Here is a 17100-nt window from a genome sequence, read left to right on the forward strand (position 1 = left end):
AAAGTCCAGCCTATTGTGGGTGGGGCTGCTTCTGGGCTGGTGGTCCTAGATTGTATAAGAAGCAGGCTGTGTAAACCATGGGGAGCAAGCCAGTAAGCAGCACCCCTCAATGGCCGCAGCATCAGCTCCTAACTCCAGGTTCCTGCCCTGCTAGAGTTCCTGCCCTCACTGCTTCTGACGATGAACTGCTAAGGGAGCAGTGAGTAAAGTCGACCGTTTTCTCCTGAGTTCCTTTGGTCACAGCAGTGGGAACCCCAAGTCAGCTGAGGATCGTCTATTCTTGCTTCTCCTCAGTTTTTGACAGTGCTGATGGCCATGGTGGGCAAGGTGCACCATGGCCCAAAGCAGCGTTTTATGGAGAAGGACAGATATCTGTTTCTCATACAGAAAAGCTCCAGGACTTCTGTAGAATCCACTAGCCCTCTCTTGGAATCAGGTGACCATTCAGACCATCTGAAACATGAAATCCCAGCCACCTCAACTAGGTTTCCTGTATTGACCAGTGGCTTTTTATGATGTGAACACCCCCCACCCTCAGGCTTAAGACCTGTGCCCTCTAGTTGGGGACCCCAATCCTTTTGACTCTGCCAGGTCACCCAGCTCTTCTCTCAGCTGCTCTGCCCCCAGTGTGTTTGCTAATTTAATTGCTTGACTTCAGTTCTCAGTCTTGGTCCCTGTGTGTGTGGTGGTGGTGTGGGGGAACCTCTGACATCTAAATGGAATGCACACAAGGAGGGAGAAATAGTCTCCCTCTATACTCCCCTGCCTGCTCTGTACTCCCCTGTCTGCTCCAAGCAGCCTATTGCACCCAAGGGAAAGGAGAGTTCCTTTTCATAGTTTATGGCTCCTTTTCAACTAATGATCTATATATTTGAAAAACTCAAACCCCACTGTTCTCTGAAAAGAGTAGACAACCTGCTCCCAGGCCTAGCAGGGGATTCTCCACTAAACAATGCAGCTGGAAGGAAACCCAGGTATGTGGGGGCTACAGTCATTACTTAACTGAAATGACCTAAGTCTTAGGGCCAGCTACCTTGGCCAGAGAGCAGAACTGACCAGTCTGGCCCAGGCTCTGAGATGGTGAAATGAAAGTTCATCCTCATATCTATGCTTTTACTAGCATACATGTTCATGGTATGATCTATAGAGAAAGAGGGCTTCTCAACACTGGGGCAAAGAACATTAAAAACAAAGAGGAAATCTTGGCCCTCCTGAAGGCTATGAGGCTTCCCCTACAAGTTGCTATCCTCCACTGCTGAGAATATCAAAATGATGACTCCCCAGAGGCAAGAGGTAATCAACTACTGACCTGGCCACCCAACAATACCAATGATACTGATATTCTGGTGACCTGACCCAGAGAGACTCTATGGTACAACCAAGAGGAATTAAAATATGCAAAAAAGAAAAAAATGGACAGTTTGAACCCACAGGCTGATGGAGGACACTAAAGGGGAAAAAATCATTCTCCCAGAAACAATTGATGGGACTCTGGTAACTAAGGCTACTCATCAGGATCCACAGAGCTTTGAGTTGCTCAGATCACGGTATGTTACAGCTGCACTGGACAGCCCGGTGCCAGATGTCTCAACCAGTGCCAGATTGGTGCTCAAGTGAATCCAAAACAGAGAGTCCTTACCCAGGAAGGAGTCCAGATGAGAGACCAGCATCCCAGAGAACATGGAGAAACTGAGATCCAGCCTGCCACCCGAGGATATAAATACTGGCCAGTTTTTATAAATACCCTTTCCCAGTGGGTAGAAGTGTTCCCCACCTATTCTAAAACTGCTCAAATAGTAGCTATAAAGGTCCTCCAAGAACTGGTCCCCCAAATTGGCCTCATCCTAGCAAAGGGGTCTGACAACGGCCAAGCTTTCATAGCTAAAACCTCTCCATTAATATCTAAAACTTTAGACATAGACTGAATTTTTCAATGTGCTTACAGACTATAAAATTCTGGACAGGTGTCATAGTTAGGGTTTCATTGCTGTAAAGAGGCACCAGGACCAAGGTAACTCTTACAAAAGAAAGTATTTAATCAGGGCTGGCTTACCGTTTTAGATAATTAGTCCATTATTATCGTGGAAGGAAGCATGGCAGTGTCAAGGCAGACATAGTGGTGGAGAAGGAACTGAGAGTTCTACATCTTGGTTGGAAGGCAACCAGGAGAGACTGTGTCTGCATGGGATGGAGTTTGAGCATAGGACCTCAAAGCCCACTCCTACAGTGACATACATGCTCCAACAAGGCCACACATATTCCAACAAGACCACATTTCCTAGTAATAGCACTTGCCATGGGCCAAGTGTATTCAAATCACCACAACAGGTAGGAAGATAAATAGGACAAAACAACAAAACTCTCATTAGAATCCTGTAAAGGGTGGATTGACCTCCTCCCTTTGATTTGCTTTGGGCTCCCTGCATTCCACAAGGGGAGGGACTTACCTCAGTGAGATGAGCTGCGTCCCCAGCTTAGAGATCAGCAGTTGAACCATTTCCTGCTCAAGTCCTCACAGGCCCAACAATAACCCTAGAGGACTGCTCATCAGACAGTTCAGTTGGAGAGGCTGTACCCTTGCTTGTATCTGAGCCTGCCCATGAGTCCCAGCCTGGAGACCTCATATGGGTAAACAGAATCCTACCCAAAACAACAATGAAAGTCACCAGTATTCCCAACGACATTCTGTGGACCCACCACATCCAGCTAAAATCAGAACGAGGGAGCTCATATCCCACCTATCCACTGAGACCTGACCTATCTTTCAAGTAGATTTCTGTAAAATATTACACCCAGAAGTTACTGTGGGGGAGGGGAGGTTAGCTCACTCCTGGGGGGGCGGGGGAGCATGCCCTCATGGCTGTGTGTACACTGGTGAAGAGAAGGGACTTTGATGTATCCAGAACTATACCTGCCCAGATGACAGCCCCCCACCATGCTCCCATTGTGCTTAGTGGGGTTACTGAACCTATGTAGGTACTTTGCAACCCCATATCCATGTAAGTTATGCCCTGGCAGGAAGCCAAAACTCGTTATTAAAAAAATGGTAGAATTTGGAGAGTTGGGTTATACCTAAATGGTCCCGATCTTGGAAGCAAATTCAGTATTCAAATCAAACTTGCACCTAGAGCTGTCCGGCTCAGCAGCCCAAACCAACTTGGGACACTTGGATTATGAGCTCCCTAAGATGACAAGCTGCAGAACTTCGATTTTCCCAGAAATTCCTTTGGTAATCTCAAAGATAAAGGTCGAGAAGGCAGTGGAATACAAACCCTCCAGGTTCAGGATGCAAAAGGTAGCATATCAGCTCCTTGACCATTTTTAACCAAATAGAGGTCAAGACTGCTAGCTATGCATGAACCCTAACCCTCCATAAGTGCCACTTCCAACCATAATAACTGTAAATGAGACCAAACTAAGCTCACCCTGAGGGACCTCCAGGAAAGTGTACCTACTTAATGTTGCCAAGATACTCCTAAATAGCTCCCCCTATGCAGATTCCTATAGCCATATATACAAGAGGCCAATTCCAGGAATGGTCATTAAATTATTTCCAGGCTCCAAAGACCATTTGGCTTGCTTGCACTAATGGCTTAACCAAATGTCCATGTTCTGACTTGTGTGCACTGAAGGAGAACCTGTTCCTTTACATCCTCATACATGTTATACCACAGATGTCTGACCTGTCCAGCAGGTCCAGTTATTCGAGGGTCTCGAGGGAACCTTCTCCTAAGAACCAGATGGGGGGAGGGAGAGATGAGAACCAAGTGCAATGAACAACACACGGAAGCAGTCTGATTAGCATCAAGGTCTCACTGTATTAGCAAGGCTCAAGGCTTAAATACACAAGCAAAAGGGGAAGTACTTCTCAGCAGGAGGAATGGGGCAGTGGAAATGCACAAGCAAAGGAGGAAGCACTTTTCAGCAGGAGGGATGGGGCAGCAGAAATTTTTCTTTTGGCGACTACATGGGGAAGCAGGAACTTGGTGGTATCAGGGTACATCTTGTGGTCAGGACATCTGGCGCTGACTTAGGGCTGGAACATTCTGTGATTGTTCTCGGAACGGTGCATCAGTGGCCCGCTTTTGACCCCCTTTTCTTCTTGGGGGGGGAGGCTCAATTCAGAGATCAGGACAATTGTGTTGTCTTAATAGCTCCCAACAGATGTCCAACTTAAGTGGAAAGGGAGCAGGACCACCTAAATCTAGAGGCTGGTATTTCCTGTGCATAATGAGCCAGCTCCATTCTCATTTCCTTATTGGTGGAGGCAGATATCATGGGTTCTGCCGCAGTTGGAACTTCAGCCCCCATAATGGGGGATTAAAAGCTAAGCTACACAATGTTCATGTAGACATAGAATTGCTGTCTAAGGGTTTTATTGCTGTGAAGAGACACCATGGCCATGGCAACTCTTAGAGAGAACAACATTTAATTGGGGCTGGTTTACAGTTTAGAGGTTTAGTCCATTATCACATGACAGGACACATGGCAGCACACAGGTAAACATAGTGCTGGAGAAGGAACTGAGAGCTCTACATCTTTATAGGTGACAGAGGAGACTCTGTGTCACACTGGGCATAACTTGAGCATATATGACCTCAAAGCCCACCTCCACAGAGACACAATTTCTCCAGCAAGGCCACACTTCCTAATAGTGCCACTTCCTATGGCCCTATGGGGGCCAATCACATTCAAACCACCACTCCCTGGCCCCCATAGACTTGTAATGCAAAATGTATTTAATCCAACTTCAAAAGTCCCCATAGTGTATAAAACCCCAAAGTTGTTTAAAAGTTCAAAGACTCATGCAATCTCTTAACTGTAATTCCCTGAAAAATAAAAAAGTAGATTACACATTTCCAACATATGATGGCATAGAATATATATCACTGTTCCAAAATGTGGGAAAGGGATCATAGTAACAAAATACTGGACCAAAGGAAGACCAAAACCTAGCTGGGCAAACTCCAAACCCTGCATCTCCATGTCTGATGTCAAAACGTTCTTCAGATCTCCAACGCCTTTCAGCTTTGCTGACTGCAATATGCTTTTTCCCTTTGAGCTGGATCCAGTCCCTGTTAGCAGCTTTTCTTGACAGATATCCCACAGCCCTGACATCTCTTAGGGTCTGCATGGCAACCAGGCTTTACCTCCATAACGTCACACAATATCCTTTCTGGGCCTCCATGCAGAACACCTTATCACATACTTGACCTCAGTGGCTTTCCTCAGTCATGGAGGGAGATTCTATAGCCCCTTTCTTCTATTCTTGACTAAAAAGCCAGAACCCTGTGGCTGAAACTGCTAAGTTCTGCTGTGTGCTGTAATGTTACCCCTATGTTCAATTACATCTTCACCAGCCTTCTGGTTTTCTTTTTTTTGTTTGTTTGTTTGTTTGTTTGTTCGTTTGTTTTTGTTTTTGTTTTTTTGTTGTTGTTGTTTTCCTTGACTGCCTAAGCTTAGCTGTTCTAGAACTTGCTATGTAGACCAGGCTAGCCTTGAACATAGAGATTTATATGTCTCTGTCTCTGTCTCTTGAGTGCTGGGATTAAAGGCAGGCACCACCACACCTGGACCTAAACTTTTGTTTAATTCTTTTTCACAAGGTGGAGTCAGCTGGGTGGGGCCTTCCACTGATGTCACCACTCCTTTTATTCCATTTCACATCCAGCTTTTCTTTAATCTGTTTATCTCCTTGAACACAAGATTTAACTCCATTATTCCTGATGCCCCATTTCTCCTCTAATTGTACATTTTGTAACTTTCCTTGCTTGGCTTGCTCATTTTTATTATAGATCTCTACAGGCATAGCCATTAATAACCACAGGACATAGTCAACACTAGGCTGTTTTGAAATCTCCTCTGTAAATACAATTAATCCAAAACTGCAATTTGGCCTCAGGCAAAATGTTTAAGCCAATGCAAAAAGTAGGTACATTCTTCACAAAAATGTCACAAGAAGGATTTATTCTCCTCTGAAGCCACTTGAGCCAAGCCCCCACAATTCACATCACCCTCAGCACCACTGTCCTCCATGCCCTTACTACTATGGCCCATTAAGCAGCTCTCAAAGCATTTTACTGCTTTCCTAACACAAAGTCCCAAAGTCCACATTCCACCAAACAAAACCATGCTCATGTCTATCACAGCAATACCAACTTCTGTCATAGTTAGAGTTTCATTGCTGTGAAGAGACAACATGACCACGGCAACTCTTATATAGGACAACATTTAATTTGGGGCTGGCTTATAGTTTCAGAGGTTTAGTCCATTATCTTCGTAGCAGGAAATATGGCCGAGTGTAGGCAGGCATGGTGCTGGAAAAGGATCTGAGAGTTCTGCATCTTTATCCACAGGCAACAGAAGGAGAATGCATGCCACAGTGGGCATATCTTGAATATATATGACCTCAAAGCCCACCTCTAAAGTAACACACTTCCTCTAGCAAGGCCACACCTCCTGAGAGTGCCACTCACTGTGGACCTATGGGGGCCAATTGCATTCAAACTATCACACCTGGGTGATCTAGACATTCTACCTGGCTGTCCTGGAACTCACTCTGTAGACCAGGCTGGCCTCGAACTCAGAAATCCGCCTGCCTCTGCCTCTGCCTCCAGAGTGCTGGGATTAAAGACGTGAGCCACCACGCCCGGCTCCAGTTAGATTCTTTAGCTAAGTTAGTTCTACAGACTCAAAGCCAAAGGAGGTCTCTGTATGGCACTGGGAGAAACTTGTTGCTTTTATGCCAATTAGTTGATGATAATTAGAAAAAGTTTAGCCATGGTCAAAAATAACCTTCAAATAAAAGATAAACAAAAATGATGTTTTCTATGTAAACAAAAATATTTTAAACTATTAATGCTAAAAAGACAATATAATCTGATCCCCCAAGATGAATCCATGATTTGGTCCATGCCAATGGGACCAATAGAGAATGTAACAGGCCTGTAGACCTTAGCACAACTGACTCAATAGTGGAAATACCATTCAGGCCATAAAACTTGGCACATAGCACCACCTGCAAAAATGAAGGGAAAAGAAAGAAATTAAAAAGAAAAAAGGACCTAATCTGTCAAAGTCTATAGTTCGGGGAAAGTCTTTAAATGTACTGTATTTGCTGGTTGTGTGTCAACTTGACACAAGCTGTAGTTATCACAGAGAATGGAGCTTCAGTTGAGGAAATGCCTCCATGAGATCCAGCTGTGGGACATTTTCTCAATTAGTGATCAAGGGAGGAGGGTCCCTTGTGGGTGGTACCATTCCTGGGCTGGTAGCCCTGGGTTCTATAAGAAAGCAAGCTGTGCAATCCAGGGGAAGCAAGCCAGTAAGTAGCATCCCTCCATGCATCAGCTCCTGCTTCCTGACCTGCTTGAGTTCCAGTCCTGACTTCCTTTGGTGATGAACAGCAATGTGGAAGTGTAAGCTGAATAAACCCTTTCCTCCCCAACTTGCTTCTTGGTCATGATGTTTGTGCAGGAGTAGAAACCCTGACTAAGACAGGTACTAACCTTGCCTTTTGGCTTCTGAAGGTCTGCTTCTAGCTAACTGTCCTTGTTAACTGAAGTATGCCGACCCACAATATGTTTTCTTGTGGTTAAAAGCTCACTCTGAGAAACTTTCAGTGCTATACTGGCATCCTAACACCCAGCATAGGCATCAGCCAGCTAATAAAGGCTTTCTATTGGCTTGAATCCATGCCCAAAAAGTCTCTTCTGGTGGATAACCCACAAAACTCCAACATCTTGGGTGGGGTCACCAAAGTAATCCAGGTTTACCTTCACAATTTCACACAAGGTCCTTTCTGAGCCTCTATGCAGGGGCACCCCTGAGATACGTCTGGCTTCATCAACTTTTCTTAGCCTTGGAGGGAGATTGCACAATGTTCTTGTAGCTAAAGCCAGAACTACATGGCAGAAGCTGCCAAGTTCTGTGGCTTGCTAGGTCTTGGTTCAAATACATTTATCCCAGCTTTCTATTGTTGATGGTTTCCTTTACGGCTTAAGATTTTCTTTAATTCCCTTTCACAACTTGGAAGTTTAGCAGGGTGAGGTCTTACCCTAATGTTACCACTCTTTTTATTATATTTACCACCAGGCTTTCTTTTAAACTTTTTAGCAACTTGAACACTGAACTTGGCTCCAACAGCACATTTCCTGGAGCTCCTTTCTCATTAAAACTGTTCATTTTGTAATTATTCCTGTTGAGCTTGTTCCCTTTCACTATAGATCTGCAGAAGAGTGACCACAAATAACCACGTGATGCAGTCAATATTAGGCTGTCTTGAAATCTCCTCTACCAGTTAATCAGAAACTTTTCAATTTGGCCTTGGGCAGATTTTCAGAACCAGGGAAAAAAGCAGTCCCATTCATTCAGTATGTGGCTCTCAACCATGCCTGCTGCCATGCTTCCTGCCATGGTGATAATGAACAGCTAACCCTCTGAGACTGTAGGCAAGTCCCAAGTTAATTGTTTTCTTTTATAAGAGTTGCCTTGGCCATGGTGTCTCTCCACAGCAATAGAACAATGACTTAAAACCAACAAGTTTTTTCTTCTGAAAGACTTTGTCTATATAAAAAAACAAAGTCCTCTTGTGTCTGGTCACCTCACTTAGGATGATATTTTCTAGTTCCATCCATTTGCCTAAGAATTTCATAAATTCATTGTTTTCAATAGTTGAGTAGTACTCCATTGTGTAAATGTACCACATTTTCTGTATCCATTCCTCTGTTGAGGGACATCTGGGTTCTTTCCAGCTTCTGGCTATTATAAATAAAGCTGCTATGAACATAGTGGAGCACGTGTCCTTATTACAAGTTGGAACATCTTCTGGGTAATGCCAAGGAGTGATATAGCTGGGTCATTAGGTAATACTATGTTTAATTTTCTGAGGAACGGCCAAACTGATTTCCAGAGTGGTTGTACCAGCTTGCAATCCCACCAGCAATGAAGGAGTGTTCCTCTTTCTCCACATCCTCTCCAACATGTGTTGTCACCTGAGGTTTTGATCTTAGCCATTCTGACTGGTGTGAGGTGTAATCTCAGGGTTGTTTTGATTTGCATTCCCTGATGACTAAAGTCATTGAACATTTCTTTAGGTGCTTCTCAGCCTTTCAGTATTCCTCAGTTGAGAATTCTTTGTTTAGCTCTGTACCCCATTTTTAAATAGGGTTAATTGGTTCTCTGGAGTCTAACTTCTTGAGTTCTTTGCATATATTTGATATTGGCCCATGCACTCACCTATAAGTGGATATTAGCCCAGAAGCTTGGAATACCCAAGATACAATTCACAAACCACGTGAAACTCAAGAAGAAGGAAGACCAAAGTGTGGATACTCTGATCCTTCTTAGAAGGGGGAACAAAATACCCATGGAAGGAGTTACAGAGACAAAGTGTGGAGCAGAGATGGAAGGAATGACCATCCAGAGACTGCCCCACCTGGGGATCCATCCCAAATACATTTACCAAACCCAGACACATTTGTGGATGCCAGCAAGTGCTTGCTGACAGAAGCCTGATAGAGCTGTCTCCAGAGAGGTTCCACCAGTGCCTGACAAATACAGAGGTGGATCCTTGCAGTCAACCATTGGACTAAGCACAGGGTCCCCAGTGAAGGAGCTAGAGAAAGGATCCAAGGAGCTGAAGGGGTTTGCAGCTCCATAGGAGGAACAACAATATAAACTAACCAGTACCCCCAGAGCTTCCAGGGACTAAATCACCAACCAAAGAATAGACATGGTGGGACTCATGGCTCCAGCTGCATATGCAGCAGAGGATGGCCTAGTTGGTCATCAATGGGAGGAGAGGCCCTTGGTCCTGTGAAGACTCTATACCCAGTATAGGGAAATGCCAGGGTCAGGAAGTGGGTGTGGGTGGGTTGGTGAGAAGAAGGAAGGGGGAGGGGAGGGGGGTTTTGGAGGGGAAACCAGGAAGGGGGACATCATTTGAAATGTAAATAAAGTAAATATCTAATAAAAAAAAGAGTTAATGCAAAAAAGAAAAGAGAAACAAAGTCCTCACCTTGTGGGTAAAATCTATTTTTGTACCTACATTTCCCATGCCACTTCTCAGAGCTCTGTGGCTGTTGATCCACTTGTTCACAGAGAGTTGTCATTGTCTATGTCTTCCTATGATAGGCCCTGCGCGGGCTCATCATGCCTCCCTGTCTCTCCGATGTCTAGAGAGTAGTGGAGCCTCTGAAGCGATGCAGGGCATTAAGAAGCCTATGGATGAGCAGCTACAGCCTCTTCTCCCCTCTCTGGCAGATGTGTTTTATTTCAACCACTGGAATCAAATCTAAGCAAATAAGTAAGAACCAGAGAGAATGTATTTATCGATTGTAACCCAAAAAGGAATGGCCTAATTTTTAGGTACAATTCACCTCAGAGATGAAATACCTCTCTCTTCATGGAGATGGGGAGATGGGGGGAATATGAACTTATAAAAATAAGAGAAAACCAGGAAAAAAATAGAGAAATTAACTGAACTTTTTTAGATAGGTCTCCCCATATAGCCCTGGCTGTCCTGGAACTTACTGTGTAGGCCAACCTGGAATTCCTCTTTTCTATAACTCTACTTCCCAAGTGCTAGCATTGCAAGCATGCGCCACCACACGGGGATTTTTTTTTTCTTTTTTGAAAACTTCTTTTATTGATTCTTTGTGAATTTTCAACCATATATCCCAGTCCCATTCATCTCCCTGTCCTTTCATATCCTTCAACCTCCCAAATGAAAACAAACAAACAAACAAACAAACAAAAATATCTCACAGGGGAGGTTGTGGTGTGTCATGGTGTGTCATGGTGTGTCATGGTGTGTCACAGTTTACCCTCTCATCCATATATCTTTACTTGCAAATGTTCTCTGCAATGAGTCATTGGTCTGGTCCTCGACCTTCAGTGTCTGCTACACCATCAACACTGGATCCTCACGAGGACTCCTCTCAGACACCCTGTTGTTGCCCTGTGTCAAAGAAATCCTGCAGCTTTGGATCTGCAGGACTGACCCCTTTACATGCTCCAACAGTTCATAGATAGGTGGATGTTGGGGTGCACCCACTCAGAGCCCCAGAGACCTAGGCCTGGGGTGGAAGCTGAGTGGGTCAGACCATCAGCTTTCCTATAACCATGCCACCAGGGCCAGCTCTACTGTGCTGCCCAGGTGAGGTGAAAGGCATGCAGAGCTTTATTCTAAGGTGTCTGTGCCTAAGCACTTAAGTAAGCATTTCTACGAAAAGACCTCCCTCCAACTCAGCATACTCAGTACAGGCTCACGCTCTCTCTGCTCCACTCTTTCTCATCCCCAATCCACCCCACACAACCAAACAATCAAAGCCTGTTGACCTTGCCTCCCCTGCATACATTACTTTCCACTCCTCCATGGTAAGACTTCCCAGTCCACCATCATTGCACCCCAGACCACAGCTATGGCCTTCCAACTGCCCGTTGTCACTCTCCTCCTTGTCCAATCCACTTTAATTTTAGCAGCCAGAGAAGATAACTGGTGGAGGAGAAACATGGCTGTGAGATTGTAAAATGAAGAGACACCTAGAAATGTCTGGCTGCTTCCTAAAATCATGAAGCCATTCCATAACCATCTTGATTGAAGCTCTCAGACAGCCTGCATCTCACAGTGTCCACCAGAGGAGGAAAACCCGCCATATCTGTTATACATGGCATTTATATGGTTGAATCTGGCTTGTTTTATGTTACTTGATACAAGGCCTGACTACATAGCCCAGGCTTCTGTCCACAAGTGCTAGGAGTACAGGTGTGGACATACCATACCAGCTCTGTTTCCCCCGCTCTCCCTGTTTACTTGCCAAGAGGTCAGGGGATTGTGTTTGTTCCTTTCTCCAGTGTAAGTCAGAATCCTGGCACATCCTCGGCATACTATAAATACACGTCCACAAACGAATGTGGCTATCCTGAAATCACTCTTTGACTCCACCCGAAGTCTACAACTGTGAGTCGTAGGTGACAGAAATGAGTGTGTCTTTGAGTCACAGGCAGCAATGAAAAGGACAGGGCAAAGAGGAAGGCATCCCCAGGTATCTGAAAATTGATTTTACTAGCTGACAGGAATCAAGGCATCACGAGTCATTAGCTTTGTCAGACACGGTGGCACATGCCTTCGGTCACAGTACTTGGAGGCAAAAGCAGGCAGATCTCTGAGAATCCATGGCTAGATCTATGTAGCAAGTTCCAGAATAGCCAGGGCTACATAATGAGACTCTGTCCCCAGAGGGAAAGAAAACTTCTTACATTGGTGTTCAATTCAGCTTCAAACATCACTTCAGACTTAGACCAATGCTTTGCAAGAAGAAAAGACTTTGCAAGTATGTGTCCATCATCCATGGTCAAGAATAGACATGTCCAGGGTGACAATGTCAAGTGGGAGAGAACACTCTATGACCAAACATTGAGAAAGCAGAACACTTACTGGGACCTGCGTTCTTATTCCCTACTCACTTTACATCCTTTTTGTTTCAGACTTTCATAGTGTGCAAAACTTCTTTTGTATTAAGAATTCCACTCACATCGTAAATGTTTTTCCCGTCTTACCACTTACCCGTGTGTTGTTTATGATACTCTGAAATATAACAAATTTGATTTGATTTGATTTTTAGAGTGATATATTCCTCCAGCTACTTTTTGCCACCCTCCTGAAGATACTGCAGGTTATAGTCTGTTTAGTCATGACTTCAGCTGTTATCAAATTCACTGGTCACTCTGGACAAAAATGTCAGGCACTGGGCTAGGAACTAACAAACAGGACCCAATGCCTTACCTGCACAGAGTCTGTACTGAGAACTGTGGGCCTTTGATGCATAATCACTTCTGAGTGTACAACTGCGCACTGACCAATGCTGTTAACATGCAGGCGTGCAGAGTACAGTTTGTATGGTGAATATTTCCAGGTTGCCCAGTCGTGGAATCTGCTAAGGAGTCAGCAGTCCTTTGCTGACAGAAGCTATCATTCTTGGGTTTGTCCTTTGAATGCACATCACTGCCTCCACCCTGCCCTCTTGTTCTTCCATCCCAGAATCACAACTTGCATCCATCTCCCCACTCAAAGCAAACTGCATGCCTATCAGAATGTCGAAGACGAAAATAAACCAAATGCTGGAGGGGGTGCAGAGTAATTCCCATCACACAAAAAAATTCCAATGTTTATAGATGTTTAATTCATAATTTTCAAATCTTGGAAGCAACCAAGACATCTCTTTTTTAGGTTTAATTATGTTTTATTTTATGTGTATGCATATTTTTTGCCTTCATGTATGTATGCTCATCATAAGCGTGTCTGGTGGCCATGGAGGCCAGAAGAGAGCATCAGGTTCCTGGAACTGGAGTGACAGCTGGTTGTGAACTGCCATGTGTATCTCGGGAATCAAACCTGGATCCTCTGGAAGAATAGCCAGTGCCCTTAACCACTGAGCCATCCCTCTAGCCCCCAAGGTGTTCTTTAGTAGTTGAATAACCTGGGATCTCCAGAAAAAAAAATGGAGTATTTCTCATCTCTGAAAAGAAATGAACTGTGAAACCATGAGAAGACATGGAAGAAACTAAAGCACATATTACTAAGTGAAAAAAGCCAACCTGAACACGTGACACCCTGTACCATCCCCAAATATAAAAAAATATAAAAATATAAAAAAATATAAAAAAAGCCAACCTGAACACGTGACACCCTGTACCATTCCCAGATATAACTCTGGAAAAGCAGACACAGAAACAATCCACTGCAAGCAGGAATTTGTAATGAGGGAGGGATAAACAGTTGACCACATATTTCCAAGCCTGTAAAACTATTGTACAACACAGTCATAACAGATGTGTGCTACTATGAATGTGTCTGTGTGGAAACCCACAGAATATAGACACCAGAAGTGAGCCCTAATGTAAGCCATCTTTGTGAACAAAGTGTCAACATGAGTTCATTGATTATAACAAAACAGGATGCTGTGTGGATGGGGCAGAGGTATAGATAAAGAAACTCTGTTTTATTAAACTGTGAAGAGTGATCTAAAAATATTTGTGCAAAAGTACACACATGAGTGCTATGGAGATTTTTTAAGAGACGAAATCGTGGTTGAATGGATCAGAAAATTTTTTATGCGAGGCTTGGGGCATGGGAAGACTTTGAAGTTCAATGAAAATAATATGGGGTCAAAAGAATAGACTTCTGGGGCCAGTGACGTGTCTCAGGTAAGCGTGCCTGTCTCCAGAGTGGCTGACCTGAGTTCCATCTTCAGAACCCACACAACAGAGAAAGAGAGCTGACTCCTGCAAGTCTGACCTCCACCTGTGTGCTGTGGCACAAATGCACTAACACGCAGGCAAAGTACGGTATTAATAATTAATTAAAATAAATTACACGAGAGGCGTCCAGTATATTTCACTCTAATTAACTAATTTGGAGTTCTTTCTGAACGATGTGTCAGCCTTATCAAGGTTCATTCACATCCTGACAGCATCACATTCATTTTTTTGGTACAGTCTTTCCTTGGAATTGGCTGATCCCATCTGTAATTCCAGGCAGCAAAGTTCAATACTATAAAAATTAAAGCTCAAATCAATGCAAATTTAGCACTATAGCATCTACAAAACCATGAAATCATGAGTCTCGGAGGTCAGGCATCTAATATAACGAAACTACGTCTGAAACAGATGTGGACGTCTCAGTGTCTGTTCCTGGGAGAGAAAGATTTGTAAGTGAACATAGAATAGCATCACTCCAACGTGACTGCACATGGCGTGACTCACTTCTTTAACAAAGCGTCTCTGACTGCATGGGACCCAGCTGGAGGCTGAAGAGGAGGCCCAATTTCTGCCATGTGTCTGCATCTAGTTTTTAAAACTGCACCTTTACAACAGACTTCTATGCTGTGGCTTGAGAGCTTAGGCGAGGAGGAGAATGTTCTTATTTGGCATCCATCCCAAAGATTAACCGTCAGCAGATAATAAAACTTCCTGACTGCCACAGACAGTTCTCAGGGGAGGAAAAAGAAGTGCATCTCTGAAAATTGGATCAGAAGTGTGATTTAATAAAGCATGTGTCTAACTCTGTTTTTTCTTTTTAAAAAATGTAATGTGTTGTGTAAAAGAGAAATCAATCTATACGGTTTGGGTTTTATTTATAATTTTTAGTCTTTTAATTTTGGAGCTTCAACACACACATACATACCACACACATACCACACACACACACACACACACACACACACACACACACACACACGGAAACAATCTTGCTACCCTCTGACAATGATCTCCTCTAAGTCAGGCTCTGGATTGTGGTTTGCGTTTGGGGTTCCAGCTGGGCTGGAAGGATGAAGCAGAGTCCAGAATGGATGGTTTTCTGCAGGATCCTGGTTTGGCAGGGAGTAGCTGTGTGTGGAACGTCGGGGGAAGGTCTTTTCAGATGATCTTCAATGAAACAGCTCTACTAGAGAATCTTAGCTTGTGCGCATACCTATATTTGGGTTGGACTTGTGCAAATACACTTTATCCAGGGTGAACCAGGGCTATATATGGACTTTGAAGAGTGGGAAAGGGTGCTCGGGGTAAATGAAAATCATTGGCTAGAGTTTAAAGTTCCTGGAATGCCTCATTTGCATGGACAGGCGTTACAGGAATCCCAGGTACTTACTGGGAGGGTTCTTATGGAATGGGAGAGGAAGTGGAACTTGTAGGTCTGCCAAAGACTACTGGACCTTCTCCAGGTAGAGGGTGTGGGGAGTTGGGTTCCCCAGACAAGGCCAGAGAAGGGGAAATCCTGCTGGTAAAGGGAGTCCTTCATTTTGCACAGAGCTCCGAGGAGCTATCTGGTCATGGTGGACTATGACCTTAATTATCAGGTTTCCCCACACTGGATAGCTTAGGGTCCTTTTCTCCAGGAGGGCACTGAGAGCTTGCCCAGCGGTATTGAGGCTCCAGATCACCCTCCTTTGTTATGGAAGGCCTGTTGGGGGAAGAAGGGCTTCTAGGGTAGAAAGACAAAGTGGGAATGGAGGGATAGGTGAATTTGTGGAGACCCAACACCCTAATCATGACCTTGGAGACCCAGGACAGACTCTAGTGTCCAAACCCAGTGTTTGCACACTACATCTAAGGACAGACTCTAGTGTCCAAACCCAGTGTTTGCACACTACATCTAAGTGTGAACAGTCAAGGAACAAAGCCACACATACAACACTTGTTCCTTACAGGCATGGCTTCAAGGAGAAGATTCCCTATGTCCCTGGTCAACATTGCTGTTTAAACCTCCTAAGGACTGAGCCTTAGGAAGCCTACCTTATATACCACGTAAGAGTGTGTTTGTATGATTTTACTTGTATAAGTTTTTACAACTTTTTTTTTTTTTTGAGACAGGATGCCACTATATGCTTGCTACGTAAAACAGGTTAGCCTCAAACTCACAGAGATCCCTCTTCATCTACTCCTGAGTGCTCGGATTAAAAACACATGCCACCATATCCTGCTTAAAGATTTATTCATCTTTCATTTTTTTCAAACTTTTAAGTGTATGGTTGTCTTACCTGAACGTATATGTCTGTGCCTGGTGCCCAGGGAGGCCAGAATAGACCATCTGGTCCCCTATAACTGTAGCTACAGACAGTTGTGAGTTATCTATCATGTGGGTGGCTGGGAATCAAGCCCAGGTTCTCTGGAAGAGCAGACATTGAGCCATCTCTCTAGCTTCAAGGTTTTATGTGTTTGTGTATTTTGCCTGCATTCATGCAGTACCCTGGGGGACCAAAGGGAGCGCCAGAACCCCTGGGCCTGGACTCATAGATGGTTGTGATTAGCCATGTATATGCTATGATCCAAACATAGAGCCACTGCCTGGGCAGCAGGTGCTCTTAACAGCTAAGCTGTCTCTCCAGGCCCTTGTGATGATTTTTCTATGCGTAATTCACTTAGCTTTCATGCTTGGTTCTAATCTCTGTGGGATTCAGGCATATTATAAACATCATTTTGAACTCACCGTTTTCAAATGTGATGGAGTTGGTTGTTGTCGTTGTTAAGACAGGATCTCACTGTGTAGCTCTGACTTGCCTGGCACTCATTATGAAGACCACACTGTCCTCAGACTCA

Source organism: Mus caroli, unplaced genomic scaffold (assembly GCF_978045245.1).
Source record: "Mus caroli unplaced genomic scaffold, Mus_caroli_1 scaffold_3, whole genome shotgun sequence".
NCBI lineage: Eukaryota > Metazoa > Chordata > Mammalia > Rodentia > Muridae > Mus > Mus caroli.